This window comes from Macaca nemestrina, chromosome 8 (assembly GCF_043159975.1).
Source record: "Macaca nemestrina isolate mMacNem1 chromosome 8, mMacNem.hap1, whole genome shotgun sequence".
Taxonomy (NCBI): domain Eukaryota; kingdom Metazoa; phylum Chordata; class Mammalia; order Primates; family Cercopithecidae; genus Macaca; species Macaca nemestrina.
In genome coordinates this window covers 81,875,078-81,881,575 of record NC_092132.1, presented here as the reverse complement: position 1 = coordinate 81,881,575, position 6,498 = coordinate 81,875,078, and the positions used below count along the sequence as shown (strand labels likewise).

General features: G+C 37.7%; 1 long non-coding RNA gene across 1 annotated transcript; it reads left to right on the top strand.

Annotated features, from left to right (window-relative positions):
• The first annotated feature begins 3,186 nt into the window (after window positions 1-3,186).
• Window positions 3,187-6,203, top strand: LOC105482209 (uncharacterized). Its single transcript, XR_987447.2, has 3 exons — window positions 3,187-3,957; window positions 5,383-5,434; window positions 5,937-6,203. It is a non-coding gene; the product is annotated as an uncharacterized lncRNA (long non-coding RNA).
• The last annotated feature ends 295 nt before the right edge of the window (window positions 6,204-6,498 follow it).

Genomic DNA, 6,498 nt, shown 5'->3' with positions numbered 1-6,498 from the left:
TAACTAGAGCAGGACCCATGTTTGAGGAAATATACAACTAGGGGAAAAGAAAGTTATGGAGTTGCAGATTGGAACAGGGCTATAATAAAAGTTCACACTTATATAGTGCTTAAGGATGGTTTCAGTGTATTATAGGATTTTATTTATTAACCATCACAACCTCACCTTAGGGGAAGTTTTGAGAGGGGTGATAAACTGTCTATCCTTGGCTTTACATCTCGAGATGGGTTGGAATGGGGTCCTTAGCTGTGGTGCCAAGAAAATGTTATAAGAAAGCTAAAAATTTTGTCGCCTGGAATTTTAACATATTTGGATGTTTAGCTATACACCTGACTAACAGATCAAATTTGTTAGATTTCTATAAGATGTCAGGCTTTGAGTGACATAAATGGCATTATGTGAAGGGTAGAGAATTCCCAGGTAAACCAACTTGTGGACCAGGTGGTGGTGGTTTTTGACTTTTGTTTTTTAGCAGCATCCGTATGCTCCTCTAGTTTTGAGTAATAAACACTAGAATTGCGTTATTAAAATTTAAAATTACAGAAAATTTCAACAGGACATTAACAGTTTTTTAAGGGTGAAGTTCTGGATTATGTCCCTCAGTAGAAAAAAAATGTTTTCCATATATATAGATCTCTAGACTCATGGCAAGAACCTGAAAACAAAATCTTCACTTCAGCATTGGGAAGTATATGAAACTGTTTTCAGACCACACAACTCTGTGAGCTCATCGCCAAGAATTGGTCTGCAAGGTCTTCAGAAGGGCAGGCTATTTGTAAACTCCTTTTGACTTAGCTGGTAAGACAGAAAGTTCTTTTTTCATGGCTAAATGATATTTGAGAAAAGAAAAAATGTGGTGAAGCTGGATGTATCTAGTTGAAATAAAAATGACTACCTTATTCCTGCGTAAGCAAAATATACCACTTACAAGAAAAAAAGGAATTTATGAATAGAAATAGAATCAGGTCACAGTGCATTTCCCAATTCTCCACTGGATTTTATTACTCCAGCATTGTGTTTTTAACTTTTATCGTAGCTGTCATTCGTCCTTGTACTTTAGATAGCAACTTATCAACCCTCGTTATATCCTTAGCTTCTTTAGGGTGAGGATCTTATCTTTATTTTTGACCACACTTCCTGTGCCTGCCCCTTTTCTTACATCAACTTCTGTTCCACTTGGAATTTTGTACTCACAGATGTGCCCTGAATATTTATGAGATTTAAGTGAATGGTCCAACATCAATTCAGAAACATTTTGACCCATTCGTACAGATTATTGAAAATATTCCCTTTCCAACTGAGGCAGCAAGGCCTCTAGCTTAGTGCTCACTTTTCCTCTCTAAGCATATTCATACCATTAGGGAATTAATTTCTTCTAAACCAAAGCTCTTATCTCCTCATAATTCAGTATGTCTGTTTTTGATTCCCACCATCATTGTGGTCTCTCAACTTACTCCTGTTAACACAGCCATTTTCGTGGCTTTTATAATACCTCCTCTGTTGATCTTCAAATTTTGCCTAAATAGGCAATAACTTAAATGAGAATGTGTTCATGAGTGAGCCAGTGAGCTCAGAAATTTGGAACCTCTTTGCCATGGAGGGTGATGGTGAGCTTAGTGATAACAAGAATTTCCCAATTGTGGCATCTACTTTTCAAATCATCTCTTCCCTGTGATAGTGTTTTTATACAGTTTGTTTTGTCTGCCTCCCTCCCTTCCCATCTCTCTTCTTTCCTCCCTTCCTTCTCTCCTTCCTTTCCACTCTTCTTTCCTTTATGGGAAAAGCCTTTCTAAATCCTTCAAGTTGTGGTTTGAGTTTTGAGTCTTTTATTGAAATTACATGTTGATATGCTAGAGGTATACGAAAGCTTTTTTTCCAATTTGCAAAAAATGTTTATATTATTATTTTTATACTATTTTGTATTAAAATCATCCCAGATATTCCCAAAATAGAATGCAAAGTTGACATTTTAAATTTACTTTGAAATTTTAAAGAAATTTTCTTCTAACTTGTCTTTGGATTACATATCCAGACAGATTGGAGGCATCAAAATACTTCCCACTCTTTTTTCAAAGTTGTTAGAGATATTGCTATGACACTTTTGAGAAGTATTCAAAACAACTCTATTAAGATAAGCTCCCTTTCTTTACTATCTTCATCTTATATCCCTGGCTTTCAATAAAATTCTGCCATTTCCCACTCAAAGCCCAGTTGATCTCTGGAAGGAGGTGGGGCGTGCCCTTGTATGAGCTCTTAATAATTTATTTAGCATTTTTTTCTAGCTCTTCCATCAGTGAAATCAAGTTGGTAGCTTGAAATTTATCATGGTGGGGGATATCTACAGCACAGAAATTGGCAAAGGCTACAAATAAGTTTAATTTTTTTTGTTTTTTTAGAACTCGTTAAGTATGTACAAGCACACCCTGTAAGGTTGATTGATGCTTGATCTAGGTGTCTTCCGTATGCTTTGTGTGTTACTCCTGTGGCTTTACCAGCTATTATGCATTAGTCTCTGGGGATAAGGGAAGTAATAAACCTTTGTCCCAGGTCTCACAAATAGCTTGGCTATTAATCACATGATCATTTGGTCTGGCTCCCTTTGTTCGGTCCTATGCTTGTAAGTATGGATGTGTTAGCTCTAGACAGAACCATAGATAAGGGAGCTAAAGCCCAGAGTGATTAATGACTTACAAGGTCACAATTCTACTTAGAGGCAAAGATGCTGGGACAAGAATCCGGGTTTTCTGAGTCTTAGGTAGGTTTTGTTGCTGTTACACAACTCTATCTCTCATAATTAAAAAAAAAATCCTAAATCATAAATATTCCATTGTAATAAGCTTCAGAAAGCATTGCAAGCCACATATTTAGCTTTAATACTATTAATCTTTGCTTTTTTTCTAATCTAAAAAATCAGGTACATTAAGAAAAGTTGAAAATGTAAAAATATTGTTAAAAAACCCAAACTCCTAACAAATTAATATATATGTTAAGAGATATATACGTTTAAACAATTTACCATCATCTGTCAACTTTTAAAGGAATGCCTGGATCTAGCTCTCATGACTTTCAACCGAAGTGACACAATTTTTCCAGTAATTTTAACAGTTTCTCCCAACTTACTGGTTAAAGAACTCTGTAACATCTTTAGCAAGAAACAGAAAGACAGAGGGCAGCATGGGACCAGAGTGCAGCTGCCCTTCAGAAGAACTTGAATGTACAACTTGCACATCTGAAGAGGTAGCCAAGAAAATAGAGAGAAGAATGGGAAGTGAATCTACGCACATCCTCCCCTATCCCCTCTAGAAAGAAATGCAGCATCTCTTTCTCATTGTTTAAGAAGAAAAGGGGGGTCTCGGAGACAAAGCCAATGAAGGATAAATGAGTGCTCTGCCAGTTCAAAGTCAATGTGAAGATTGGATGGGGAAGCGTGCGGAGCTCAGAAGGTATTATTTTTAGAGGGTGCAGACAAGAGAACTTGCCTGGCAGAAGGGTTTGTGCAGGCTCTTCCAGCCTCAGTAATTGGATAGGTTTGGCAGACTGAAAGAGGGGCTCGTGGTTCCTGATGAATGCTCCACTTGTGCCCGGGTGTGATTTAGCATGCTGCTGAATAAACACAACACGGGGAAGGGAAGGTGATAACTACCAGTCTCAGCAGAAAGACAGAGCCTATAAATATGCCAGGGGGTCAATAGGAGTGATTTCATTCTGCCTGCACAGGACTGCTGATGAGGTGTGACGGGGCAGCGCCACTTCATTAATGCATCACAATGGTGAAGAGCGCCTGAAGCAGCAGCAGCAGCAGCAGCAGCAGCAGCAGCAGCAGCAGCAGCAGCAGCAGCAGGCTATCACCTACCTAGGCTGCAGCTATCAGCAAGGCCAACCCAGAGAAAGAAAGGCAACAATAGACCAAAGAAGATGCCATACATAGGCCACGCCTTCCTGCTTCATCCTCCTCCTGTATCCTTTCATTCTCCTTCTCCTCTTTCCTCCCCTCCCAATCTCCCTTCTTCCTTCCCTCATTCCTCCACTTCCATCTCTTTGCTATTTCTAGAAAGAATCTTTTGTCTTGCTAGGCAGAGCATTCATAACAAAGGAAAGAAAGGAGGCGTAGATGATGAAGCAGAGTAGAACACTTTTAACTGCAGGAGTGTTAGGATATGAACACTGCTGCTAGGATAGAAAGGAGAAAATCCTCAGACTATGTATGCTGGATTGTTTAGAGGGGAAAAGTATTTCTATGGAAATCACCTATAAAACAGTTCAGAAATGAAAATAAAGCTATTTTCCTGCAACTAGTTTTTTTTTTTTTTCTTTCAGAAATAACACACAAATGTCCCCAGACACTTTTCAGTTACCCCACTGTTCATGGCTCCTTTCCCAGGCTCAAGTGCTTCTCTTCTCCCATTTCTCCCAGACATCCATTTGCCCCTTGACATTCTACCTCCATTGCCAAGGCCAGAGAACATAACTCGTGCTCACTCTTCCCCTGAGCTCCTTTAGGCTCTGTCCTTGTCTGGCTAAGTCTGACAAATGGACTGGCAGCCCTGCCACCCTGATTGCTCAGTCATCTGAACCACGGTTTCTGATTTCTGCATGATTGATCTGGCTGTGACTGGTCCAGAGAATTGGAAAGAAAAAATAATTATAAAATACATTTAATAGTTCTCCTTGGCAGCTTTCCTTTTTCTATATTCAGTTAGTGCAACACTACCGCTATTTACTTCACCTTTGCAATTTTTAGGAAAGTGAGGAGGTCAAGAAGGAGTTGTAAGGCAAACTGCTGTATCTTTCCCTGCATGGCCTGCCTTTCATGGTTACAACTATGTCAAGACTGTATATCACTATGAATAATGTATTATGAACAAGTATAATACTATTTGTTAGATACAACCATTTCTAACAATTATTTTGTAAGTAGAAAAAGATAAGCAGATAAACAAGTAGTGCCCGTATTGTTTAAAGCAAGGTTTGTTTCCAGATGTCAAAACTTCTAGGCTCTAAGATGCTCATTTTTCTTGGCCCACTGACTTATAGCATGTTTCTAAGTTTCATAAGCTTAATATAGCCCTAATAATTTTTATATATTTTTGGTGTATGTTTACATACAATAATACTAGTTAAGACTAAAACTTTAAGAGCACTATTTAAAATCATACATTCATGTTGGATTTCATGAGTCCAGGCCTGAATACTGCCTCAACTAATGTTGAATTGATTTCGAACAAAGAACAATCATTTTGTAACTTGAAATGTTTTTGTTTTGTTTTGTTTTGTTTTGGTATCTGAACAAACTATTCAGAAAAATACCTATTAATAAAGAAGTACTTAGAATGGTTTGGCTTGAATTTTGTATAGTTTTGTCTTTCCTAACTCTGCTTCTAGATTGTGGACTTTCTACGGGAAGTGTCAATGTTACTTGTTTTTACACCCGCCGGTAGGTCTTGCTTGATGTTTGTGTATAATAGGGTATAGAATACTTTTTAGTTAAATAAAATCTATATTATATTTTAAGAATTTCAACTTCAGTGGAGACAATATTTAGGTGTATGTGGAGTGGACAGGTAGGGCAGGCAGGGAAACTCCTAAAAGTACACTTAATTTGATAGTAAATATCATTCTAGATTTCTACCAATAGTTCTTCTGATTATTATTTAAGATGGAAATATAAGAAATCACAGAGGCAAAATCAAGCTAAGAAATGAAAAGATTCCTTAAGAAAAAACAAATCAATGAGGATACTCATCAGATAAATAATGAATGAATGAGCATTTTCCAGTGTATAAATGATAAGTGATGAAGCAGTAGCTGGAATTTCTACTTTACAAATGCCAAATGAGCAAAAGGAAAGATAATTGATAATTGTCTTTGTCTTATAAGCTTTGGAAATGCCACATATACTACCCTCCCCACACGGCTTTTTTTTTTTTTTTTTCCAGAGCAAGAGAAAATCTAGTGACTGAAAAAGAATAAGAAGAAAAATACTGACCAAGATAATAATCCCAAGAAGTCAAAAATTAAGACCTGAGAGGAAGAAGGCAGACTAAAGAAAGTAGGTGAGACAGTGACCCGAACCAAAGTGCTGGCTCCATGCTCTGTGACGTTGGGTATCCTCACTGCCTTCGGAAGCATGGTCTTGGTGACACTGGTCAGGTGCATGAAGTGTTAGAAAATTTTATTAAAGATTCCATGGTTGCATCTCCACCTTCATGCCTGGATAGTTATTTCTCCTCCTTCTTTCACTCCCAGTCCATACCTTGCCAAACCATTTCTATAACCTCTTTAAGTATGAATAAAGTCTGACCATTGTGAATGGACCCACTTGTTATATAATGAAAAGGAAGTTAGGGATATGCTGAGTTTTTGTTTCATTGTTGTTAGTAATTTAAGATATGCCTTGGTGTTTTCTCCCTGTTTCTTGCTGGTTTCATTGCAACTAAATGTTTCCTCTGTTCCCTACCCTCTTTCCTCTCCTTTGAGAACTCCAGTTTCATTAGGCCT